Source organism: Dama dama, chromosome 32 (assembly GCF_033118175.1).
Source record: "Dama dama isolate Ldn47 chromosome 32, ASM3311817v1, whole genome shotgun sequence".
In the NCBI taxonomy this organism is placed as follows: Eukaryota; Metazoa; Chordata; class Mammalia; order Artiodactyla; family Cervidae; genus Dama; species Dama dama.
The window spans coordinates 46,988,441-47,015,553 of NC_083712.1; the positions used below are offsets into that span (position 1 = coordinate 46,988,441).

Genomic DNA, 27,113 nt, shown 5'->3' on the forward strand with positions numbered 1-27,113 from the left:
ATTGCAGTTGGGGAGAAGGAAGTTTTTTATTGTTTTTTTTTTTTTTTTAATGCCCCAAAGCAATTGAATGTAAACTAAAGACCATCATTTCAGCCTTCTGTCAAAGTTGCAGGGTCTGGAGCCTAGGAAGCCAGCTGACCAGAGTTCCAAAGCCATCAACCAGTCACAGCTGCTGCTTCTTTTAGAAAAAGAAAAATGACCCCCAAATACAGTATCGGCCCAAAACAACCGCAGTCATTTAGCCTCACGGTGCTTTCTTTTCTTATACATCGCTCCATCTCTTTAGAACCCCACTCTCAGATGTGGGCCCTGGCCCAACCCCGTCGACAGCTCTGTGAGCTTGTTAGACACGCAGAGTCTCAGCTCCCCACCCAGCTCTGCTGGCCCAGGGCCCTGCCTTTGACGGGGCATCCTGGGGATGCCTTGAAATCCGCCAAGCTTTGCTGTGAAGGGGGCAAGCAGTGAGTAGATGGCTGCTGCTGTCACGACTCTGAAGGGTTCTTGGAGCTTCCAGATAGTCCCAGCTCTTCTTTCAAAGTGGTGTCCGAGGGTGGGCGTGCGCACGCAGCGGGGGAGAGAGTGGGACGGGTGGAGACAGTAGCATCCAGGTGTGTGCGCTCTCGGGTGTAAGACGGGAAGCTGGTGAGCACGCGCCTGCGGCGCGGGATGCCCGCCCTGCCGTCGGTGATGACCGGGAGCGCTGGCGCGAGGGCAGGGGAGCGGGGCCAGGGCAGGAGGGGGGCGTCGGGACAGTTATGGCTGCTGCGGAAACACAGCGGAAATCACAACGCTAAAATGTAAAAATATATCTATTTAAATTAAAAATAAAAATAATTTAGAAAAGAAAAGTGATGTCCTCACCAGGAAGCCCCACCTCTGGTTTAAGGAATTGTGAGGCCAGAAAACTCCTTTCCACCAGCAATACTTCCCTGCCTCCCTCACTTCCATCCAAAGAGTGTGTGGTCCATCAAAGCCTCGTCAATCCCACAGGTGGGTGACATTTGCCAGTTTGTGACACTAAAAATACTGGAACCCCACAATTTTTTTTAGTTTTATCTTCTTTTCCACCAAACTACTTCTAGAGGGACCAACAGATTAGCAATTAGAGGGATTCGCAAATCGCCACCTTTGCCCCCTCACTTTCAACCAAGGATAAATGCTAACTCACAGCTAAATGAATACAAAGTCTGGAAGAGCCTTGTTAAATGAACCTGGAGAGTAGACAGGCTGGTTACTGAATGAGGAAAGCGGGTGAATGCTTTCGTCACTATCCGGTACAAAACTGTTTCAGAGGCTGGGATTGACGTACACTACTATGTATAAAAGAGAGAGTTAATGGGGACCTGCTGTTTTGCACAGGGGGCTCGACTCAGTGCTCCGTGGTGACCTTAATGGAGAGGAAATCCGAAAAGAGGGGCTCGATAGGTACATACAGTGGATGCGTTTTGCTCTACAGTAGACATTAACACAACATTGTAAACCAACTATACTCCAATTAAAAAAAAAAAAGGAAAACAAACCTCTATTTCACAGTCCCACAAGGTGGAGAGAAACTTTGGTTTCTTTTCTTTTTTTTAGTTTTTATTGGAGTATAGTTGATTTACAGTGTTGTGTTAGTTTCAGCAAAGTTTCAGGGTACAGCAAAGTGAACCAGTTTATATGTATCTCCACTCTTTTTTAGGTTCTTTTCCCATATTGGCCATTACAGAGTATTGAGTGGAGTTCCCTATGCTCTACCGTAGGTCCTTATTGTCTGTTTTATACATAGCAGTGTGGATGTGTCTGTCGGAACCTCTTTTTCTTTGAAGGCAGTTTCTATCCGGTGACAGCCAAGACAGATGGAATGAACGCATTCCTCTAAGCTTCAAAAATTCTTTCAACTTATTTTTAAACGACTTGCTTTCAGAGTCTAAAAGGGCCATGGACTTTCTTACCAACTTATGTGAGAAGATAATAGTTTGCAGAGAAATTCAGTGAAGCAGTTAAAAAAAAAAAGCTTTAGAAATATTTTTTAGAGAGTAGAGCAGTAATAGGGATGTCAAACAGTATCCCTGAGTTTCCAGCCCACTTAAACCAGCCCCAGGCCCAGCATGGCCGTTTCTCCTCGTCAGCCAGAAGAAATAGAGGAGTAAAAATCAATCCTGTATTTCATTGACTCTTAGATACACTTCTCTTCACCACCTGTTAATAAAATATCCCCTTGGAAGGGAGCCAGTCTTCTCTTAGGCAGTTCAAACTTTCTGAAATAGAGGAAAATTGCAAAGGGGAGGTAGCAGAGGAATATAGAAGTAAAAAATTAACTTTTGGGGTCAAAAATTCTTATCTAAACAGACTGGTTTGATTATTTTTTTAAAGCATTGTGTTCATACCAGTGTTTAAATTGAATCATGGGTAATGATTTAACTGAAGTTATGCTGCGTCGTCAACTCTCAGGAACACAGGGGAAACAAAATCAGTTCTGAATTCACATTTCTCACGGACAGAAGATCACAGGGTGTCACTGAAGGCCTCCGTTGGGTGAGATCTCTCGGGGTCTCAAAAGCAGGGGTGTGGGGAAGAAGGGAAGGTGGGAACAGACGGGTTTGCTGAGTAGGTTGAAGAGAGGATTCAGAGTCAATTTCAACACCCCATTTGCTTTCATCTCTCCTTGCTGCTGCTGCTAAGTCACGTGGTGACTGGGTTTCCCTGGTGGCTCGGTGGGTAAAGAATCTGCCTGCAGTGCAGAAGACCCAGGTTCGACCCCTGGGTCAGGAAGATCCCCTGGAGAAGGGAAAGGCAACCCACTCCAATATTCTTGCCTGGAGCATCCCAAGGACAGAGGACCCTGATGGGCTACAGTCTGTGGGGTCACAAGCGTCAGCCACGACTTAGCGACTAAACCACCACCAATGGAGGTGCCCAGCCCAGGAGCTCAATGTCATGACAGCCTAACTCTTGATGTTTAGAGACCCAAATCTAAATTTCCCAGTTTTTTTCTGTCTTTAAAAAAAACAAAGTGTGTGTCTTTATTCCCACAGTGCCTAGGGCGTGGCCAGGAGCTCTCAGTGCTTACTGAAGGGGTGAGCCTCGTGCCTGTCCTTCCCAGACTTTGAATGGGATTTCCTTTCCATGCAGGAGACTCAACTGTGCAGAGCTCTGGGCTGGGGCCACCTTGGAAAATGCCACTCACCGCCCTCCCTTCTGCATGGTGCTGCCACAGAATAAAAACAAATCTTTGGTCTGGCAATCTCTAATTTTCCTTCTCCTTACCTTTCTGATCTTGGAAAAAATATTTATTCTCTCTGGAGCTTAACTTTCTTCATCTAAAATGATCATTTCTTCATCTCATCCCACTCTCAGTTCAGTTCAGTCGCTCAGTCATGTCCAGTTCTTTGCGACCCCATGGACTGCAGCACGCCAGGCCTCCCTGTCCATCACCAGCTCCCGGAGTTTACTCAAACTCATGTCCATCGAGTCGGTGATGCCATCCAACCATCTCATCCTCTGTCATTCCCTTTCTTCTCCCGCCTTCAATCTTTCCCAGCATCAGGGTCTTTTCCAGTGAGTCAGTTCTTCGCATCAGGTGGCCAAAGTATTGGAGTTTCAGCTTCCCTCTCTAACATTCTATTAACCTGGCCCCGTGTTTCAAGTCTGTCTCTAAACAAGGACAAAGGTAGGAAACTCGGAATGATGAGAAGCGAGGGAGTCCATAAATTCTTCATGAGAACATTTCATCTAAAAGTCATCTTCTGTGCTTGAAAGTAAATTATACTCTTTAGTTAAGTCACACCTACCCTTGTAAATGCCAAACATAGGTCCAGCTTTAAAGTGTTGTAAAAACTGTATTCCATCAGTTTTCTAACAACGTTATTGAGATGTAGTTCACATGCCGATGCAGTTCACTCATTTCACGTGAATTAAAGCTCTTCACAGAGTTGTGTAACCGTCACTGCCTCGTTTTAGGTCGTTTGTATCTCCTCCAAAAGAAAGCTGGTACTGATTACCCCTGGTGCCTCATTCTGCCTCCAGCCCTAGACAACCACTCATCTTCTTTCTGTCTCTATGGATTTGCCTGTGGACATTTCATATCTGTGGAATCACACAATATGTGGTCTTTTGTGGTGGCTTTGTTTTTGCTCAGTGTTTTCACGGTTTATTCATGCTGTAGCATATGTACCAGTACTTCATTTCTTTTTACTGCTGAATAATATTCTATTACGTAGATGTGCAGTGCTAAATTGTTTCAATCATGTCTGAGTCTTTGCGCCCTCTGGACTGTAGCCTTCCAGGCTCCTCTGTCCACGGGATTCTCCAGGCAAGAATACTGGAGTGGGTTGCCATGCCCTCCTCTAGGGGGTCTTCTCGACCCAGGGATCAAACCCACGACTCCTGCAGCTCCTGCATTGCAGGCAGACTCTTCACAGCTGGGCCACCAGGAAGCCCATTACTTGGATGTATCATAGTCTATTTTCCATTCATCAGCTGATGAATGTTTGGGTTGCTCCATCTTTGGCTATTATGCACAAATGCTGCTATGAACATTTGTGTGCTAGTGTTTTTATGTTTTTATATGTCTTCATTCCTCTTAGGTGTATAGCGAGGAGTAAAATATCTTTGTCATACAGTGAGTTTATATCTAACCTTTTGAGGAACTGCCAGACTCTTTTCCAAAGTGCTACACCATTTTACATTCCCCTTAGCAGTGTATAAGGGTTCTAACTTCTCCACATCCTCTCCAATAATTAATATTTTCCTCTTTTTTTCTGGGTCGTTACTATCCTAATGGATATGAAGTGATATTTGTTGTGATTTTAGGTTTGCATTTCCCTTATGACCAAGAATGTTGAGCATCTTTTCATATGTTTATTGGCTATTTTTATATCTATCTTGGAGAAATGTCATCAAATTCTTTGCTTATTTTTAAATTGTGTTGTCTTCATATTATTGAATTCTTTTTATATTCTAGATGCACATCTCTTATCAGATATATGATTAGCAAAATTTTTCTCATAGTTCATTATCAATTTTTTGGATTCATTCATTTTCTTTTTAGAAGTATTGAAATCTGAAAGAACAGGTACCTTAATCTAAAACCAAATGATTCTCTATTATATAGAGAAAAGAAGTATCTGTGTATATTCCTAGAACATCTGTGACACAGCAGAGCAGTAGGAAAATCACGTGCAATGAATGGTTTGCTGTTTCCTGATAAGAGATTTGGCACCAATGGGAAGTCAGCCTCTAAAGTATGAAGAGAAGTAAGTTGCCAAAAGATATGTGATTGAAATCGCTCATCACTTATCATTAATATATATTTATGGAACACCACTCTGTATTGGGATTAAATAAGAACAGTCAAGAGTTTGATTCTCATCTTATTGGGATTGATAGTCATGATGACAACACAAGAGCTTTTTAAAAGCCTCGATATCCTGTAAGACTTTTAACAAAATAATTCTTTAGAAATTTCTCTTTTTTTGTTTGCTTCTATGCCTTTTCCAAAGATTGAATATTTGATTTAAGAATTTTTGTTAACATATAGGAAGTAAAGAAGATATCATATATACATATATTTTTTCCTTTTGAGTCTCAATGATGTTTATTAAAGTGCCTTCTTTGGTTAATGTGTAGAAATTTTAAAATATTTAAAGATCTTTAAAAGAGCTGCCCCAGAATTAATTTATTCTCTGAATGAGTAATTACATTGTTTATATTTATGGCTCTGGGAAAAGGGACAGGGAGTAAAAGTGGTGGATGAAACACCTTGATTGTGCCTCTTGGAGCTCACAGGCAATCAACAGGTAAAAAATACAAGTAAATGTAGAGTTAATACATTTTAGGATTGCTGTGAAGGAAAAGGAGAGGGTACTGATAATAATGTGGAGATTTCTTTAGGCTGAGGGGTCAGGGAAGTAAACTAGGATATGTGGAGGGTTAGATAGACCAGCCAGAGAAGGAAGAAAGCCCTGCAGGAAAGAACATCCCAGGGCATGGGCGTGCAGGAAGGCTGCTTAGTCGGATAGAAAGGTAGAAAGTGGCGAGATCTGGGAAGAGCCAGTCCATAGAGGAAGTCATAGCCCACACTGAGGAATTTGAATTTCATTCAGAGTGTACTGAAATGGTTTTGAGAGTTTTAGCAGAGGAAATCATATGACCTGACATAAACTTGAAAAAGACCATGGTGGCTGCTTCGTGAAGACTGATGAGTGGAATCTAGGTGACCCTTTAAGAGGGATTTGCAGGTGTCTGAGTGAGTAATGACACTGGCGAGGACTGAGACGGGGCAGTGGCAAACCAAAAAGGTGAATGCGCTTGAGATTATTTTGGAGACAGGATGTCATGGTTAAGAGTGTGAGTTCTAAAGCCAGACAAACTGGTTAGAATACCAGTTCCCCCTCTTACTCGCTATGTGACCATGAGGAAACAAGCTTCTCTATAATAGGAATCATGTCACAGAGTCATTATGAAGACTGAGTGAGTTATTAATTCTCGCCAGGCATCGTAAGAGTCCACGCAGAGTGAATGCTTTAGTAAACGTTGTTGTGGATATTGCTTTGGTATTTAAATGGACAGGTGTTGGTCACAGTTTAAACGGGGAAGTTGGCAGGGGGTGGTGTCAAAGGCAGTTGCCAAGTTTCTGGTCTGAGTGCCCACCTGGTGTGGATGATGCCAGGTCCTGAGATGGAGGAAACCCAAGAGAAGCAGCGTTGGAGGGGAAGGAAGGACAAGAAGCCTGTTTTGAACGTTTTAGTTTCAGATGTGCCTGAAATCCTCAAGTGGAAACACCAGGCATTTGGAATCTGGTGCTCAGTGTAGTGTCCTGGGCCAGGGATAGAGCTTATATTTTAGAACGTGCTCCTTGTCATGTGTAAATTTGTAAAACAGTCAGCACTTGGAAATAATTTGACATTCTCCTGGATGGGCCCACCCAGGACTGAGATACTGAAGCAGTGTAGTGACCGTGACTCTCCTTGAAGAAGTGGCAGATAGGGGAAAAGGGTGTAGAGGTTGTCACCAAACAGGCCATCTTGTGATGTTTACTCCTCCACTTACTACGTAGATGATCACAAACAGTTATAAGTGTTGGCAATGAATTCAGCAAGTCACAGAGGAGGAATGATGGACCTTCCCCAGGATTCTGTCTTCAGTATCAGGGACCTGGTGGGGCCAGTTCCTGAGAGGGAGCAAAGTGAGAAGGAAGACTGCTTCTCAAAGTCGCCACTTCCTCAGCTGGAAATTAGTATACTTTCCTCTTAGGTAAGGACCCAAAGAATGTACCTAAGATGCCTAGCATAGTACCTGTTACATAGAAGACACTTTGGGTTCTTCTTCCTCTCTTATCTCAGCTGCAAGCATCACAACCATCCTGCCTGAATCTGCTTCCAGGTTAAGATGTAAATGGAAGCAGTGTGGTGACAGAGCTCGGCCAGGAACAGGGTGAAGTGAATGACGCCCTCAATGAGGGTACCAAAAAGAAAAAAAAAATGGAGTAATTAGGATAAATATTATTTCAATGCAATATTTTGAAAAGTGAAAACACATGCCCCAGATCCATGATGACTAAAGTCTATTTTTAATAAAGCCCAGGGGAAGTATTCCTGATTTCTCCTTTTGCCTGACACTCCATCCCTCAGTGGGTTTCCCTCCTAACTCAGCTGGTAAAGAATCTACTTGCAATGCAAGAGACCTGGGTTCGATTCCGGGGTTGGAAAGATCCCCTGGAGAAGGAAACTGGCAACCCACTCCAGTGTTCCTGCCTGGAGAATCCCCATGGATAGAGGAGCCTGGTGGGCTACAGTCCATGGGGTCATAAGAGTTGGACACGACTTGGCGTCTAAACCACCACCATCACCAGCACTCATTATGGAATAATACTCTGGCTAGGGGAAAGCAAAGAAAACAAAGCTTCAGCCCCTGGGCCCCCAGGACTCTTTATCCTTTCTTCCGAAGTTGGTGGCTAAGAGTCAGTCAGCTGACTTGTGTCCCCCCAAGATCTCTCTCTGGTTGCAAGAGAACATGTTCTAAGTCGGGATACCAGGTGTGGGGCCTCTGCTGGCCCAGCCCCCAGGCCTGTTCGGTCAGGGCCACGTGGGAGCTGGGGCCCAGCTCCCGGCTCGCCCCACCTCGGAACACGCAGACCCTGCTGACCCGGAACGCTTGAGCAAACACGGAGTGCTCTATTAGAGGCTGGGGTTTAAAGGTCAGCTCTGTGCTTATAGGCTGAGTCTGACTGTCTCCGCGACTCCCAGGGAGTCTGATGCCTGCAGAGTGGACCGAGGACGTAGATGAGTCTTTCCATGCAGAGCGCGGAGCTGTTTGCTTTGCAAGGAGCTGTCTCTGCCCACAGGAAGCCCGCAGGTCAGCCGCGGGCGGGAGACGCGCCGAGGTCCCCTGCGTCGCACGCTTCCTTCTGACTCGGACTTAGAAAGCTCGAGGTACCTGTGGTCGTTGGTGGCTTGTGGCTTTCAGCTTTTTTCCTGTGAAAAATCAGAAGATTTCCAACTGAGACAATTTGGTGATTTCAACATGGTCAGCAGGCAGGCAGTGAGTGAGGAAAAGACAGATTTGTCCAAGCCCATATCTACCGTGCAGAGACCAATGGTGGACGTTTTGAGCTTTCGGGTCCCTTTAACAAAAAACTGGGAATGGGAATATAATTTTTAAAAGTTCTGTTCAGGATTTTTATTTCAATGTAAAGAAAAGAATGTTCCTAATTTTTAAAATGTTTTACTGTAAATGTAGCATATGCTTGTCATGTATGAATGATTTGGGCTAAGACAGTAATTAGCAAAGGGGAAGATTGTTCCAAGCTGCTAATGGACAGTCTTCATGTCAATGGCACTTTAAGATTGCAACATTTTGTTTGGTGACCTTCATACCAGTTGACTGCATGCCCCTTAATCTCTTGCTCTCAGAAAAAGCTGAGCCTGCTATAGATTTGGTCGGTTGTGTGGTTTTCTTTTTTTGTTTAACCCAGTTTTTCATTTACCTACTGCTTTATGACTCCTGGTTTAATTTGTACAAAAGGATGAAGTTCATTATTACATAACTCTGAAACTCATCTTTAGGAAAAATAAGTGCAAGGGTTGCCATGGATTGAGACTGAAACACGTCTGTACGTGTTGGGGGTACACTTTTAAGAGTATAAGAATGCTTCGGAACAGCTGTAAACTAGGGACACAAATGCACAGGGGGAGAAGAAATGCCATGTCGGGGGAATAATGTATCTTTCAGGCTTGAACCTACAACTGAAAGTTCAAAAGCAGAGTAAATGTTGGGACTTTTAAGCTTGTGTGAGGGTTGTCAACCTGTAGATACGGCTTCTGCGTGGATCTCTCTCGATGTGTAGTTCACTGCCCCTCTGTTTTTTTTAGTATCTTGTCTTTATTTGTCAAGAATTAATGCAAAGACTTTTCAGACTATGAATAAACAGTGCAGGGTCCCTGGGCATGGTTGCACAGCATACCACATGGCGGTTTTATCTTTTAAAGAGTTAAACAAGATTTTCAATTGTCTAAGTACAGATATTAAGTAATTGAGTTGTGATACTTATTCAAGGGGGCCTAATTTCATCCCTTTATTCTTACCTCCCTTCTCTCTCTCTCTCTCCCTCTCTCCTCCTCCCTTCTTTTCTTTTCTCATTTATTCTTATCATGTCCACTTGAGTGCTTAGATTATCTTACTTCTATGAGTATTAGTTTTAAATCAAAGCTATTAGTTCCACCAAGAACCTGAAAGCCAAGTTAATATCTTCTTTTAACCTACTATTTTTCATCTAAAGACCTTCTCTCTTGCCCCATTATTACAGTTCAGTTGCTCAGTTCTATCAAACTCTCTGTGACCCCATGGACCGCAGCACACCAGGCCTCCCTGTCTATCACCAACTCCTGGAGCTTGTTCAAACTCATGTTCATTGAGTCAGTGATGCCATCCAACCATCTCATCCTCTGTCATCCCCTTCTCCTCCTGCCTTCAATCTTTCCCAGCATCAGGGTCTTTTCTAATGAGTCAGATCTTCACATCAGGTGGCCAAAGTATTGGAGCTTCAGCTTCAGCATCAGTCCTTCCAATGAATATTCAGGGTTGATTTCCTTTAGGATGGACTGGTTGGATCTCCTTGCAGTCCAAAGGATGCTCAAGAGTCTTATCCAACACCACTGTTCAAAAGCATCAACTCCTCGGCCCCATTATTACAGTAGTTACTAAAATTAGCATTTGGACAGAAAGTCACACCAGTAAATTGCCTTCTTTGGGTTTAGGTAGTCTCATATGTATAGTATTCAGCTAAAAGATAAGGATAATAAGCTATAAACTGGCTACTCTATTTTGAAAAATCATCACTTACCTCTCTAAACCAAATGCAAATAGTCACAGAATTTATGGACAATAGTGTGAAGAAAATCATTAACCAGACATTCAGTTTTCAGGAGAGAACGTCAAAAATTCCACTATAAATTGGAGCTGTTGGATTAAACGTTGATCCATTAATAATCAGGAGAATAATTCGGCTACTTTCCTGCTGAGCTAAAATCTAGCGCTGCCATGTTTTCTCCCATGGTGCCCCCCAGTGTGGGTTAGTTACTTGCTCCTGGGAATTTCCTGTCGACAAGTGCATCCCTGTCCATCAGCCATCACCTGTTCCTGGGAATGGCTAATGGCAGTGGTACAGTATGCTGAATTTTAACATGAGAGTGGCCTGCTCTGGTTTCAGAAATGGGTCCTGCAAATGTGAACCCATGAGAATGTTGGGAGCAGTTTTAGAGTCAGGAAAATTCATCTTAGCTGGTATAGACAGTGTTCACCATGCTGCTACCGACACACATCTGTAAGTAACTTGTGTTCAGGAATGGGAACCCCTCATTTCTAAAGAACGTGCGGTTTTTCTTTATCCTTCCTTTTATTTTCATTGACCATCTTTGCAGCCACCGCTCTGTCCCCACTAACTGACTGGGTACCTGCCCACCGCTGGTGTTAAGTTCAGACTTGGACCCAGGCCCTTCAGACTCCAGCCATTCGGCCCTTACTTCCTTGTGCCTTACGCGTGTCCTTGACCTTAATTTGGCTGGTCGGTTTGCGTTCTCCACATTCGTCCCTCCCTGGCCTTTGTGTGGGCTCATCTCACATTTATTTTTAACTGGTGGCACGTGGCCCTTCTCTGTCACCTGCCAGCCTGTAGTCTCCCCTCCTCCAGAGCCAGCCCAGGTCTTGTCTTCTCTGGAAAGACATTCCTGTATGTGAATCTAGATTCTGTACCCAGGACTTGTTCACAGTTTTTTATGTTTGTTTTTTTTTTTAAGAAATTTAAAAAAATTGAAGCATAGTGTTGTGTTGATTTTTATATAATCTCTATATAATTAATTTTTATATAATCTGTAATGTTAATATCTCCAGTATTCTTGCCTGGAGAATCCCGTGGACAGATGAGCCTGGTGGGCTGCTGTCCATGGGGTCGCACAGAGTCGGACACGACTGAAGTGACTTTGCATGCATGCATGCATTGGAGAAGGAAATGGTAACCCACTCCAGTGTTCTTGCCTGGAGAATCCCAGGGACAGAGGAGCCTGGTGGGCTGCCATCTGCGGGGTTGCACAGAGTCGGACATGACTGAAGTGACTTAGCAGCGGCAGCAGCAGCAGCATAATGTTAATATATAAAAATGTTCATTTTTATATAATCTATAATGTGTTAATTTTGGCTGTATGGCACAATTATTCAGCTATACACTAAATGCACTCTTTTTCACGTTCTTTTCCATTATAGTCTATCAGAGAACATTGAACATAGTTTCCTGCTAACAACCTTAGGACCTTGTTTATCCATTGTGTACACAACAGTTTGCCTCTGCTCATCCCAAATTCTCAGTCTTCCATCCCCGCCTCCCCACCGCTTGGCGACCACCAGTCTGTTCCTGCAAGCAGGGGTCCCCAACCTCTGGGATCTAATACCCGATGATTTGAGGTGGAGCTGATGTAATAATAATAGAAATAAAGTGCACAATAAATGTATTATGCTTAAATCATCCGAAACCATCCCCTCCTTCCCAGTCCAGGGAAAATTTGTCTTCTGCGAAACTGGTCCCTAGTACCAAAAAGTTTGGAGCCCACTGCCCTGTAGGACTTGCAAACTCTTGACCATCCAAAGACACATGTCAAACAACCTGAATCTGTTGAAACTATTCAAAGACTGAGAGTCTCAGTCTTTGTTTTGTGTTTGGTAATCTCTTGGCAGGTACTTTGTAGAGTGTGTCTCAGCTTAGGAAATGAACTTCCAGGTGGTGGCCCTGGCAAAATGGGAGGTAACCAAGTCTGTTTTAATAAAGATCCATCTCTAAAGGCTGCTTTTTGATGGAACAAGCCAGGGAAAGACCTGCTTATCTGCATATTTTAGCTTTCCTAATTGGTAACAGTTGTCTCTGGAAAATTGTTCATATGGTTTATCCAAGGTGATCATTAATATTCTTAACATTGTAAATTTCATTGTCTAATCTCTTTGGAAGTTTTTATTGCCTTGCTCAGAGTTAATCAATAACAGTTTTGCCCAGGGAAACTTTTCTCCCCCTATCTTAACCATTTTTAAGCAGACAGTTAAATGCTATATGTGTTTATGCTGAGTATTTCACATATGCAGGTCTTTTTTTTTTTTTTTGTAGTTATTAGGTTATAGCCCTTTGATCACTGAAATTAGATTATGAAAGTGTTAACTTGATTTTCCTTAAATCCTCAAGGTCCTAAGGCATTCACAATTAATAGTAATTTTCTATTTTATTGTGCATAGGAGAAGATACAGTTTATATCTTTCAGGGAGAAAAGATTTTGTTTAAAAAAGTTGCTATTTTCAGTCACCAAAATGTAGATTACATTAGTCATAGCTCAGAATTAGACACATTTTAGGCATTTACAAAAATATAAAATCATTTTAAAATACACAAAATGTTTTCATTATTAAAATAATCATATTACAAAACACTTGAAGAAAAAGCACTATAGAAAGCCTAGAAAAATTCCATCTCTTAATTATAAGTTAGAATTTGAGTGTTCCCTCTAGTCTTGTTTGTTTGCACATATTTTTATTTCAGTTCAGTTCAGTCGCTCAGTCGTGTCCGACTCTTTGCGACCCCATGGACTGCAGCACGCCAGGCCTCCCTGTCCATCACCAACTCCCGGAGTTTACTCAAACTCATGTCCATTGAGTCAGTGATGCCATCCAACCATCTCATCCTTGGTCATCCCCTTCTCCTCCTGCCTTCAATCTTTCCCAGCATCAGGGTCTTTTCAAGTCAGCTCCTCACATCAGGTGGCCAAAATATTTTTATTTGCATGGTTTCAATCGTGGTATGTTATTAAATGCCTTTTTATCACCAAGAAAGAAAAGCTGTCCAACAGAAATCAAGGCAGCTTCACAAAAGGTATGCGCACTTACTGGACTGAACCCAGCAGTTCGGTGTGAGAGCAGGTCAAGCCTGTGGGAGAAGCGCAGTTACCGTGCGTGTTTGGACACCAGGCCCCTTCTGCTTGCGTGGGGAGTGACGGCCGGGCGGGACTCTGCGGGGCTGGTGGGGCCACGCGTATGGGAAACGTGGTCTGCCGCTGCGGAGGGAGAGGGAGCCGGCGGCGCGGCCGAGCTGAGCGGGCGGCGGGAGACCCTGCGGGCATCGGGGCGGCACGGGGCCCCCCTGTCCTGCCGCCCTTCCTCGGGGTCTGAGGGCGCCTGAGGACCCTCCCGTGAAGCTCTTTTCTGATCAGCATTTGAACACTGAGGTTCTGTTTCTTTTCGCTGAAAGAAACTTGACTGATGCCTCTTGCCTGTGAGCCGTCGTCCTGTTGGTGTCTGAGTGATTTACTGGCTTCACACGCCTTCAAGCTGCTGCTCCGCTCGGCGTGAACCGCACCCAGCGCCCAGCAAGCAGGCAGCTTGCTTTCCCTGGGCTTCTGCGACTGGGACCTAGTAGGCCCTCAGGAGATGCTTACTGAATGAAGGAGTCCTGTTTTCATCTGTCCTTTTAAATGCCGTAGAGTTGATGTGGAAAATGATACAATATAAAATTAATCTTTAAAATAATTTCGATGAGAAATTAAGTTGAGAAGGTTATGGCAAAACTGCAAAAAAAAAAATGCAGTTTTTATAAAGTTTAAATATAAAATTAAATATTAAAATATGGAATTTTTAAATGCCCAAATCTGGATATTAGTTTCTTCCTATTGAAGAAGAGTCAGGGAATCATAAAGTGGTATTCGGGGCTCATTAAGTGCATTGTCATGTTGCTTTTTTTAAAAAAATTTAAAAAATTTATAACTGAAGTATAGTTAATTTGGGCTTCCCTGGTGGCTGAAACGGTAAAAACTCTGCCTGCAGCACAGGAGACCTGGGTTCGATCCCTGGGTTGGGAAGATCCCCTGGAGAAGGGAATGGCAACCCACTCCAGGATTCTTGCTTGGAGAACCCCGTGGATAAAGGAGCCTGGCGGGCTGCAGTCCATGGGGTCACAAAGAGTCGGACACGACTGAGTGACTAACAAATACACACGCATAGTCAATTTACAGTGTTGTGTTAGTGTAGGTGTACTGCAACATGATTCAGTTATGCATACATACATATATATGTATTTCACATTCTTCTCCACTATAGGTTATTACAAGATATTGAATATTGTTTTCTGTACCACACAGTAGGACATGATTGGTGATCTATTTTATATATAGTAGTGTGGTGCTGTTAATCTCAAATGCCTAATTTATACCCCATCCATTCCCCTTTGATAACCATTAGTTTTTGTTCTCCATGAATCTGTTTCTATTTTGTAAATAAGTTCATTTGTATGATATCAATAAATTTCACATATAAGTAATATCCGATGGTATTTGAGTGAAGTAATTTTGATGGCAAATACACTCATTCCTTAAAACCTGTAGCTATCTTGTTGGGCACCAAGAAGCAACTACTTGTGTTTTCATTGTTCAAAACCTTCTGATACCAGTAGATGACCACTGAATATGCGTCCTTCTTTCCACGTCTCCTGTTTGCAGAGCTCTGACCACTGACAGATTCTAAGCACAGAAGTGATCAGATTCTTCACTTTCAGCGGTGACTCATCATCTAGCCCCAACCCACTCTTCTTTTTTTAAAATTTTTTTAAACTTATTTTTTTAATGAAGGATAATTGCTTTACAGAATTTTGTGGTTTTCTGTCATACATCAATGAGAATCAGCCATAGGTACACCCATGTCCCCTCCCTCCAGAACCTCCCTCCCATCTCTCTCCCCATCCCACCCTTCTAGATTATCACAGAGCACTAGGTCCTTAGATGTGTGGTGTCTAGGACTTTAAAGTCACATTAGGGGTGACCACCATGGTTCACCCTAAGAGGAGGGTCCTGGCATCATTGATAATACAGAGGATAAATAGAAATAAATCAGAAGAAGTAAAGATATCCTTGTGTCATAACAGCTGAATAGTGAACTTGGAATTAATATATTAACAGGAGAAGATAAAATGAAACATACTCCCTCTGGGATCATACCTTTCCCATTACTGCGAAGAAGGGCATGGCATGAGAAAACTCTCTCCCTAGGTTTATTGCAGCTTCACTTAGACCCGTGTTGTTGAAATTAAGTTCAGAAGTTAACTTTTTTCTTATGGCTAAACCTAGTTAATTGTTACAGGCTGGTGGAGTGTATAGAAAACTCAACAATACATAAAAAGAGCTGATGAATTTTGCTCATGGTAGTTTAATTTATAACATTTATTAAATGCTTCAGATCTTTTTCCTACTTGAGTTTAAAAATAAATAGGTAGTTCTTTGAAATGTCATTGAGTTGAAAATTAGTTGGAAATGGGGTACTATGCTTGCTAATTTTGTAATTAAAATATACATTGCTGAAAAGTTTTCATCCACTTTTGTTTTAAAATTACTTGATTTCTTATTAAAAAAAAAAAAAACAGAGTCTATGTTTGCATAAGTGTGTTCCCTATAATGATGGGAGACTGGAAAGCTGCAAAAAATACTTTGTAAGGAGAACAAGAGGGTCAGTCATTTGCAGCTGGACTGGTAACCCACTCCAGTATTCTTGCCTGGAGAATCCCATGGACAGAGGAGCCTGGTGGGCTACAGCCCATGGGGTTGCAATAGTTGGACACGACTGAGCAACTAAACCACCACCAGAGAGGATGTAGTGTATGTTGAACTATGGCTTAGTCCCTTTTGGAAAATAGAGGAGTGATTAATACCCTAACAATATTATTACTTGATGTGGTGATGATCCCAAAGAGCCAACTGTACCACTATGATAATTTATAAATCAACGAAATATTGATACTGATGAAGGTTCTTGGCCTTCCCCAGTCAATAGAAACTGATCGGAGGCCAGACAAGAAATTCAGGCAAGGCCTTACAGGGACCCCTGCTGCAGCAGGAGGGAGCAAAAACAAGGATTAGGTTTCCTTGCTTGCTCCTGAAGCTGGTGGGCTTGTTCCTTAAATGGGGTGAGGGTAGGGCGGGCCCAGGGGTTGGGCTGGAGGGGTGGCTGAGGTGGTTTGCCCACCTCTTTGTGGTGGTGTGTGCAGGGGGCGTATGCAGTACCCTGCTTTTGCTCCTGATGCCGTTTTTTTGTTTGTTTGTTTGTTTTTTTGCTTTGGCTCTTCAGAAGTGGCAGTTGGGTTTTTTGTTTGTATCTTTTGGTCTAGAATTTGCCCTAACTGTGCACGCATGTGGTTATTTTTAGTGCTTAGAGCTTCTTTGTATTTTGTAGCTCAAGGAGAGGTATGTCCAAGTGCTGGCACTGTAGCCAAGGGTCCCAGGTCCCAGCCTGCCTCAGTATCACTTCAGGACTTCAGACTTTAAGATCAGAAGGAGAAGGAGGCCAGGCAGTGAAGGAGGAGAATGTAGCTATATACTCTGGGTTACATCAAACTAGGTAACAAAAATCTATTTGCCTTCCCAAAATGTCTATTTTTCATATGAATGCATGCATGTCTCATCAACTGGAGTGTGAGCTCCCTGTGGGAAGATGCTACAGAAGATGGCTTTGTAAAGACATACACTTACCCTCTGGGAACTTAACTTACTGATGGGTGAGTAAAAATCCCACCTATGAAGACAGCTAAAAATACAGCATGTTTCAAGTGTCATAGAGATCGATAGAGTCTACCAGTTTGTTAAACTTGTTTCAGTTACAGGAAGTAGTTTAATCACTAGATTCATCCCTATAGCCTCGGGCTCAGGGATGCAAAGCAATTTGCTGCCATTAATAATGTTAATATAAACAGATGTTGAAAAGCTTCTATGGTCAAGTAAGTTTAGAGAATTTTGGATTAATCATAGTGAAGAGTATTCAGTCTTTAAGATACTAAAGTACAGTGTGGATTTCCAAAAGGGTGACACAATGTATTCATCTGCCTAGCGAACACTTTAAAATTGTGCAATGGCTTGTAGGACTTGCATTCACTGTAACACAGTTTGGGAAATTCTGGCAAAAATAAGAAATAAGATGATACATGTTCAACATGGAGTCTCTAGCTTTCATTGAATATCACTTGTTCACTGGCTGTTGCTGTTATAACAAATTACCACCAATTCAGTAGCTTAAAACAGATTTATTATCTTATAGTTCTGGAAATAAAAGTTCAAAGTAGGTCAGCCAGGTTTTGTTCCTTCTGGCTACTGTGTGGGAGAATCTGTTTCCTTGCCTTTCCAGCTCTTAGCAGTTGCCCATATTCCTTGGCTTGTGGCCCCGAGTCACCTGACTTCTGCATCTTTCATCACATCTTCTGATCCTCCTGCCTCTTTCCCTTACAGCAACCCCTGTGGTTATATCGGGCTTCACCGTCTCAAGATCCTTACCTTAATCACATCTGTAAAATCCCTTTTGCCATGCAATATAATATATTCACATGTTCCAAGATGAAGATGTGGACATCTCTGGGAACCATTATTCCCCAGATCCACAACCCACATGACATTTCCCAGAACCCTAGGTGGTACTCAGGCTTCCCTGGTGGCCCAGCTGGTAAAGAATCTGCCTGCAATGTGGGAGGCCTGGGTTTGATTCCTGGGTTGGGAAGATCCCCTGGAGAAGGGAAAGGCTATACCCAGTCCAGTATTCTGGTCTGGAGAACTCCATGGACTGTATAGTCCATGGGGTCGTAAAGAGTCAGACACGACTGAACCACTTTTGCTTTCACTGGATGGTACCCAGTAAACATTTGGTGAATATCGTTCGTTAAGAGACCAGTTCAATGATTTTTAGTAAAGCTCCCTGAATTATGCTGCTGAAGGAGAAATGGACTTCTGGCATCATCCGTGCAAGTAGATTTTGCAAGGAATTTTAAGAGCATAGGGTTTTTTTTGTGTGTGAAAAGTCTTCCCGATGTAGAGTGTGTTATGAAATGATGATTTAGCAGAGGCAGACGGCACTTCTGCAGAAACACACATCATTCCCTCAGCAATCACTCAGCATGCTGACCTCCTCCAGACCTGCTTCCTGTGTTGGGACTGTTTTGTTGTGGCCAGACTTTGAGTGGGAAGAAGGTGGAGGTTGGCAGAGTCTAGTGGGAGGAGGCCAGAGAAGGAATTAGCCAGATCTGATGGAGAAATGGCTTCTGGGATGCCTTTGAGAAGAGGAGGTGCTTATGACACACTTGCTCCATCATTTCCTTAAGATAGAAGGACAGAAAAGACACTCGTCTTCATTTCCTTAGAAGGCTGTGTCCAATACGCCTGGCTTCTTATTTTTCTTGTCAATCGTTGGTTTATTTTTATTCTTTCAGAAATCAATTTTATCCTGATATTTATTGTAGAAAAGAAAAATTACCTCGTCTAATGCTCAGAGATAAGCCCTGTAACATTTTAGTACCTTTTCTTCCATTTGTTTTTCTATATGTATTGTTACTTTATAAAATCAGGACAGTGGTCTAGATACAGTTTTGTATCTTATTTATGTTAACTTGACCAGGAGCATCTTCTTGTGGCATTAAATAGTCTTCAAAACATGATTAATTAATGACTATATAATATTGTACTTAGGAGTGTATAAGCGTAGTTGAATGCTCATGCTTTGCATTCATCTTTTGCCACTTTCTTAATTGCTTCTACATGATAGTAGATGTAATCAAAGGGCATGAACGTGTTTATGCTTCTTCTTAGACGTGGTTGAAGGTATTCGTTCATTTACATTCCGGCTCGCCGGTGTATGAGACTGTCTTCAGGTCCTCCCATTCAGCAGCAATAAGCATTAATCATTTAAAATTTTTGAATGTCAGTTGGATATGTGTAACAATTCTTTTGTAACTTGTTGGTCCATGTTCTTTGCCGATTTACACACTGAGGTGTTAATGTTTAGCTTGTGAACTTTCTACTAAAGAGCCTTTCTATGCTGCATCTCTGGACATTATTTCCCTAATTTGGTGTTTGCATTTTAATCTGAGTGCTCTGCTATCGGACATGTGATTTTTTTTCATGTTGATTACTACAGTCAAATCTATTACTACTTTCTGATATACTCTACTACTTCTGTGTTTAGAAATTCTTTGTTTGGCCCAATATCTAATAAATAGCCACCTATATTTTTCATAATCTTTTATAATTTTAGTTTTAAATTTAGTATGTAATCATCTGTAGTTCAGTTTGACACATTGTATGAAGTAGATATGTAATTTTTTAACTATTCAAATAGTTACTTCAGTATCATTTATTGAGTAATCCCTTTATTCTATATTGAGTTGTGATTAGATCTATGTTAATTAAATTAATATATACATTTTTGGTATCTGGGCTCTTCATTCTATTTCTTTAACATCTATTGTTTATGGAAGCAGAGCCATATTATATTTTGTATAGTATTTTCCATTTCTGATATAATAATCCCTAACTCCTTCACAATTCCATACTTTAAATGTACCTTAGCCAGTTATCATCTGAGCATTCTTCCAGGTGAATGTTGGAATTAATTGTCAAATAAAAAATTCTGATGTATCTGCATGGAATTATGTATGAACTATGAAATATTTTGGAAGAGTTTGCATCTTTACAATTTTTGATCATTTCATAATCTGTCTGTTTTTTAAGTCTAATTTGATACAACAGAAATATTATTTCTTCACACAAGTTCTGCATATTTTTAAAGGTTATTCCTAGGTATTATATGCTCTTTATTTAATGATATTTGGTATTTTTCTAGTGTTTTCTAACTGGTAGTTACTGTTATATAAAAGCTGTTGATTTTTTATTAATAACTGAGGTATAGTTGAGTTACAGTTTTGCAAATGTATAGCAAAGTGACTCAGTTATATAGCTGTTTATTTATCTTGGAAATTTGCAAATATTTTCTCCCATTCTGCAGGTTGTCTTTTAGTTTTATTTATGGTTCCTTTACTGTGCATAAGAAAAAAAGATGAATCCAAATTGGAAAGGAAGGAGTAAAACTGTCACTGTTTGCAGATGACATGATATTATAAATAGAAAATCCTAGATACCACCGGAAAACTATTAGAGCTCATCAATGAAGTCACTTAAAGTTATTGGTTTTATATATTGGTTCTGATTCTGTTTATTAATGATAATCATTTTTTCACTTAGTTCTCCTGAGTTTTCTAAGCAAAAGTTATAATATAGCGAAGAATGATTCTAATACCTTTCTAAAGAGGCTATTTCTTATTCAAGAACTGTCTTATAGCATTAGCACAAATTTCCACAGCAGTGTTAAATATATTTAATGATATTCTTATCTTGTTTTTTATTTTAATAGCTAGGATAGAATTTTCCAACCATGTTAAAGAAACTTCATTGCATTCCTAATATGCTGAGAGTATTTTTAATCAAAAAGGAGTTTTGAAATGCTATAAAATGTCTTTTGATTATTTTGGTAGGTTCAGTCCCTGGGTTGGGAAGATCCCTTAGAGAAGGGAACAGCCAGGTACCCACTCCAGTACTGTGGTCAGGAGAAGTCCATGGACAGAGGAGCCTAGCAGGCTACAGTCCACGGTGTTGCCAAGAGTCGGACATGACTTAGCGACTTTCACTTTCACTTTTCCATCCTCTGTGAGGAGAGCATCACGTAGAGATCAGATCATAGAATTTATGACCAGACAGACCTGGGATCATATTGCACCTCTTCCTCTTAAATTGTATATCACTCCATGAGTTATTTGTTGTCTTCCAATTTCAGTTTTTTACACTGTTATATGAGGATAGAGTATTTTGTAAAGATATTGTGAGTATCCAATGAGAATTGCTTACAATTTATCAGACTTAATACAGAGTACCATATTCTTTTTGAAAATTACTGTGTAATTTTTGCCTTCGATCTGTTAAAATAGTGTACTATAAAACTTCTTAGTATTTACTTATTTTTTAATTTTTGGAGCAAAGCCTACTTGGTGTGATGAAATATTTTCTTAACTCACTGCTGTATTCAATGTTTGTTCCAGATTATTGCATCAATTTTATAATAATTTGGTCTTTGGATGAATGTTATATTGTCTTTCTAGTTTTGACATCAAAATGTTAAGTTCTTATAATGATCAGAACTTTTTAATCTTTTCTTGTGCTTTGGACCTGTGGGGATTATATTTTCTTTGAGAATGCAAAAGAAGTTCCCTGTGGAATTTTCTATGCCTGGATTATTTTTTGAACCAGATAATGCTTTTACAACTTTTTAGATTATTTTTAAATTTGTAGTTGTTTATTTTCTCTAATGATTTGGTCTGTTCTATGTGTCTGTTTAAGCTTGTGCCATTTTAGTAATTCAAATTATATCTAAAAATTATCTTTTGTTAGTATTTTTAAATAATAAGCACAGAATTGAACACAGTACTCACTCATAATTTCTAAAATGTTAGTATCTGTGCTTCTCTTTTTCTTGTTTTTTTGTATAATTCTTAGGTTTATGTGGCTTGTTTTAAAGAACTACCTCCTGGATTTATTTATTATTTTTTGTACCCCTCACATCTGTAACATAATCTCAGTGATCAGACTTTAATTATTATATACTTTTGACTCTGCCACCTCAAAAGTCATCATTTATTAAGTGGTCAGTGATCATTTATCAAGTACCTCCAAGGCCCCCCTTCACAGAGTAGCTGGCGTCTGTTTTCACCCTAAGGCTGGGAACTATGGCAGAACATTCTGTCTAGGTTCACGGCCAAGCTCCACTGCTAACAACCTATGTAATCTCCAAGCTACTTCAACTTTCCGTGCCATAGTTTCCTCATCCGAGTATGAGGATATGAAGCTCTGAGAACAGTCTCTGGCAGGTAGTCAGTAGCTTAGGCTCTTGTCATTATTGTATTTTAGAATAAATACTGTGATTGTCCTCAAGGTTACAATGTATAGACAGGGTTGCTAATGGAACTCAAAGACAAATGGAACATACAGTGTTTTTACTTGCAGTGTTTGGAAAGATTTTAGCCCTCAGAAGAACCAGACACTGTGAATAAAGGTTACAGCAGACCATGACGTTACAGTTCATCTGTTCAAAATCCATACTAGTGGAGAAACAGCAGTCCCTCACATGCTTATCCCATCTGTGTGGGTCCTCACATGTCTGCTGATTGCTGTCCAAAAGTCAGAGATAAACGTGTTTTCTTTTCTTTTTAAAAAACCATTTTATTGGACCATGGTTGATTTACAATGTCGTGTTAATTTCAGGTCAATCAGTTATCAATCAGTTATCCATACACAGGCATCCGCTCTTTTTTAGATTCTTTTCCCACATAGGTCATTACAGATACTGAGCAGGGTCCCCGTGCTCTACCGCAGATTCTCATTAGCTCTCTCTTCTATATGTAGTATTGTGTGATGTCAATCCCAATCTCCCAGTTTACCCCCTCCCCCCAGAAGTTTGTTTTCTTCCCCTGTGACGCTATTTCTATTTTTAAATGCGTTTCTTAAACAATATCTATTTTTGGCTTTGCTGCATCTCCAGGGCAGCATCAGGGCTTTCTCCAGTTGCGGGGTGTGGCCTTCTCCCTGCGGTGGCTTCCCTTGTTGCCAAGCTCAGGCTCTAGGACGCTCAGGCTTCAGTAGCTGTGGCTCTGGGTCTTGGTTGCCCCACAGCATGTGGGATCTTCTGGGACCAGGTATCGAACCCGTGTCCCTTGCACTGCAAGATGGATTCTTAACCACTGGACCAACAGGGAAGCCACTTACAGGTGTTTTCTTGAGGAAGGGAGCAAGTTAAAGGAATATAGGCTCACGTCTTAAATTTTTTCTTGTAAGTTTAGGGATTCGCGTTAGAATGTTTCTGTTTGGAGAGGGCTCTCTAGTGATGTAAGTTACGCATGTTCTTTCCCGTCTGGTGTGTGAAGGCCACACGTCATCCTGACAGCACACGGCAGAGCACGGTGTACCTTTCTCCCACTGTCGTGTAGGCAAGCGACAGGGTCAGTTACGAGCAGCTGATTCATGTCTGTGTGTAGGCGACACCATGCTTTCCCCGCATCGCCTCAGCTCATCGCATGGTGTCTCCGGCACTGCTGCGCTTCCTAGAATTCCATCCCAACCTCCGCCACCTGTGCCACCTCCCTGCACCTTCTCGAAGGCTCAGGCATCCGTCAGCATGCCCGCACTGCTTTCAGGAGAAAGCTGAACCTGCCGCAGGGCGCCGGGGGCTTCTCCAGCCTGTGTCCTGCTCCTGACCGTCCTGGCTCCCTGAGTTAATCACTGTGGGGGTGCTCTGAGGGTGCCCCGGGATTCCCACGCCCTGCTGGGCACGCCCCTTGTGAGCCCCTTTCCTCGCCGAGGACCGGACCTGGGAATATGATGGGATTGTCACTCTCTGGGTCACTTTATATGGGACGGCACCCCAGCGGAAGGCAGAGAGAGAGACTCTGCCGCTGGCCTTGAAGAAGCAGAGTGCCGTGTAGTGGCCACGGTGGGGGCAGGGGCTTTAGGAGCCTGCAAAAAAGCGCAGATCTCAGTTTTGCAACACAAGGATCTGAATTCTGCAAACAGCCAGTGAGCTTGGAAGGGGACTGAAACCTCAGGCAACACCTTGGTTTCAACCTGATGAGGTCTGAGCAGGGGCCAGGCTAACCTGACCCATGGGACTGACCCATGGAAACTATGGGATAACAGATTTGGTTGTTTGAAGCTACTACATTTGTGGTCATTTGCTATGGAAAGAAGTGAAAATTGCTCGGTCGTATCCGACTCTTTGTGACCCCATGGACTATAGAGCACATGGAATTCTCCAGGCCAGAATACTGGAGTGGGTGGCCATTCATTTCTCCAGGAGGCATCTTCCCAACCCAGGGGTCGAACCCAGGTAAATGGATTCTTTACCAGCTGAGCCACCACGGAAGCTATGGCGCATCAGAGAAATAACGCAGTTGGTTAGTCTTGTCACCTGCCCTCCTTAGGTCAGGTGCATTCCACGTGCCCTCAGCCAGGGCTCCCCACGGCCCCTCCCAGACTTGTCATCCTCTTTTCAATGGGAGAAAACAATGTTTAAATTCTAAAATCATCCCCTTGGATTATTTTTAATCACAAAATGAGTAGCAGCTTGATATTCTGTTTTTCTATTAAATGAATGAAAGTGCAAATATTTTATTGGAAATTAATTATCCTTTGAAACTCAGCATATCAGAATATAGATCTGAAAGAGTCAGTTGACGGTCAGCTTTAGACTGGGTCTGGGAACAGGTATGAATGAAGCTGTGGGAGAACTACAGTGCTCCTGGGAGGGAGTCCTTAACGGTGGGCTGTGAGAATCCCCTCTTGGCCCTATCAAAGTGTTCCTTTTAAAGAGTCACTTTTTGGGGGCTTTCTCTAGTTGCATCAATCGGGATCTACTCTCTAGTTGCAGCACGCGGGCTTCTCATTGCAGCGGCGTATCTTGTGGAACATGGGCTCCAGGGCACACAGGCTTCAGCAGCAATGGTACCTGGGCTTAGTTGCCCCCCATTATGTGGAATCTTCCTGGACCAGGGATCGAACCCATGTCTCCTGTATTGGCAGGCGGATTCTTAACCACTGGAACACCTAGGAAGCCCAGTGTGTTGTTTTATATCAACAAGTTTAGTGAAGATATAGACTGCCTATTTATCAAAGTTGTGGTGGACATAAGGCCTTAAAGCATAGCACGTACTTTGAGTAACACAATTAGGATCCAAAGAGATCATTTTCAGGTTGAAACGATGGTGGGCCACCTCATCCAAGCTGGACTTCAAGCTGAATAGGCATAAAAGTCTGTAGTTAGGTTAAAATACATCAATCTAGAAACTAGGCCTGGGGTGAGACAGTATATAAAAAACATTTAGACGAGTTGTTTACAAGTTGGCATAAATCGGTGATATACTGGAGCATGTCCTGGAGCTTATTTGAATCATGAAGTTAATTTTTGAAACTCTGTTAACTGAACTGCTGTGTACAGAAGAAGAAGACTAGTTCTCCTTTGCTCATAGGGGTCACGGCGCTCCTGGAGGGTTGGGTGGTTCTGGGCACCTCTTTAATGCGGTCAAAGACAAACTGCAATTTCTCCAGTGGGCCGGAACCAGATGAGTGAACAGATCTGAAATCACACATGATATCGTGGGACAATTGGAGAGTGGGTATTTACCTAAGGATTAGACTCCCTGTCCACGACTTTGGCGCATGGAAGTTACAGGGAATAGATTCTTACATTGAAGAAGTAATCACTGACATGTTTTGAAACCATACCAAAATATACCGGGCTGCCCTTGGGAATTATTGACCCCTCTGTGCCTGAGAGGCACGCTCAGAGGTTGGGGCAGAGGAACCGGAGGCGTGGAGTCTTGTGCATGGATTGTCAATAAGTGACAACGATGAACCAAAATCACTCACACACAGTTAAGAGGCTAGAAAGTATCATGAAAGGTAGAATACAGAAACTTACCTTGATGGTTTTCTAAAGTCAGAGGTTAACTCAGCCTGTTTCTGGGCAGAGGAGTGGCTCCCCGAGGCTGCCCAAATCCCCTACAAAAGGGCAACCCAAGCCAGATTCTTCTAGGCGTGAGAAGCTGCCTGTAGCAGGTGTGATCAGTGGGCCCCCAGGCCCCGTCACTGGGCTGGCATGCCCATCCTCCAGTAGCTGCCAGCTCCTCACCCTGCCATCCTCCCCTGTGGCACTGTTCTTGGCTGATGGCACCTGCTTCATCCAAAGACGCCTGGGAGGTGGTGGCCCCATCCCCGGGGACAGCCCTCAGGCCCTGCCTGCGCACCCTCTGTCGTCCCCTTCTCCTCCCGCCCTCAATCTTTCCCAGCATCTGGGTCTTTTCCAGTGAGTTGGTTCTTCATATCAGATGGTCAAAGTATTGGAATTTCAGCTTTAGCATCAGTCCTTCCAATGAATATTCAGGACTGATTTACTTCAGAATGGACTGGTTGGATCTCCTTGCAGTCCAAGGGACTCTCAAGAGTCTTCTCCAACACCGCAGTTCAAAAGCATCAGTTCTTTGGCACTCAGCTTTCTTTATAGTCCAACTCTCATATCCATACATGACTACTGGGAAAACCATAGCTTTGACTAGATGGACCTTTGTTGGCAAAGTAATGTCTCTGCTTTTTAATATGCTGTCTAGGTTAGTCATAACTTTTCTTCCAGTGAGCAAGCATCTTTTAATTTCATGGCTGCAGTCACCATCTGCAGTGATTTTGGAGCCAAGAAAATAAAGTCTGTCCCTGTTTCCATTGTTTTCCCTTCTATCTGCCATGAAGTGATGTGACCAGATGCCATGATCTTAGTTTTCTGATGTTGCATTTTAAGCCAACTTTTTCACTCTCCTCTTTCACTTTCATCAAGAGGCTCTTTAGATCTTCTTCGATTTCTGCCATAAGGGTGGTGTCATCTGTCTATCTGAGGTTATTGGTATTTCTTCTGGCAATCTTGATTCCAGCTTGTGCTTCATCCAGCCCGGCATTTCTCATGATGTACTCTGCATATAAGTTAAATAAGCAGGATGACAATATACAGCCTTGACGTACTCCTTTTCCAATTTGGAACCAGTTTGTTGTTCCATGTCTAGTTCTAACTATTGCTTCTTAACCTGCATACAGATTTCTCAGGAGGCAGGTCAGGTGGTCTGGTATTCCCATGTCTTGAAGAATTTTCCACAGCTTGTTGTGATCCACACAGTCAAAGGCTTTGGCATAGTCAATAAGGCAAAAGTAGATGTTTTTCTG

General features: G+C 42.3%; 1 protein-coding gene across 5 annotated transcripts in view; it reads left to right on the plus strand.

Moving 5' to 3' along the window:
* THRB (thyroid hormone receptor beta) overlaps window positions 1-27,113 on the plus strand; it is a 416,080-nt gene that overhangs the window by 37,021 nt on the left and 351,946 nt on the right. The window contains exon 1 of one of the 5 annotated variants that reach the window (XM_061134938.1): window positions 8,209-8,337. The exons of 3 other annotated variants lie outside the window; for them this stretch is intronic. The gene's annotated coding sequence lies outside the window, so the exon portion shown is untranslated. Of the gene's footprint in view, window positions 1-8,208; window positions 8,415-27,113 lie in introns of those variants that run through there. One more of the 5 variants, XM_061134936.1, reaches the window with a different exon arrangement.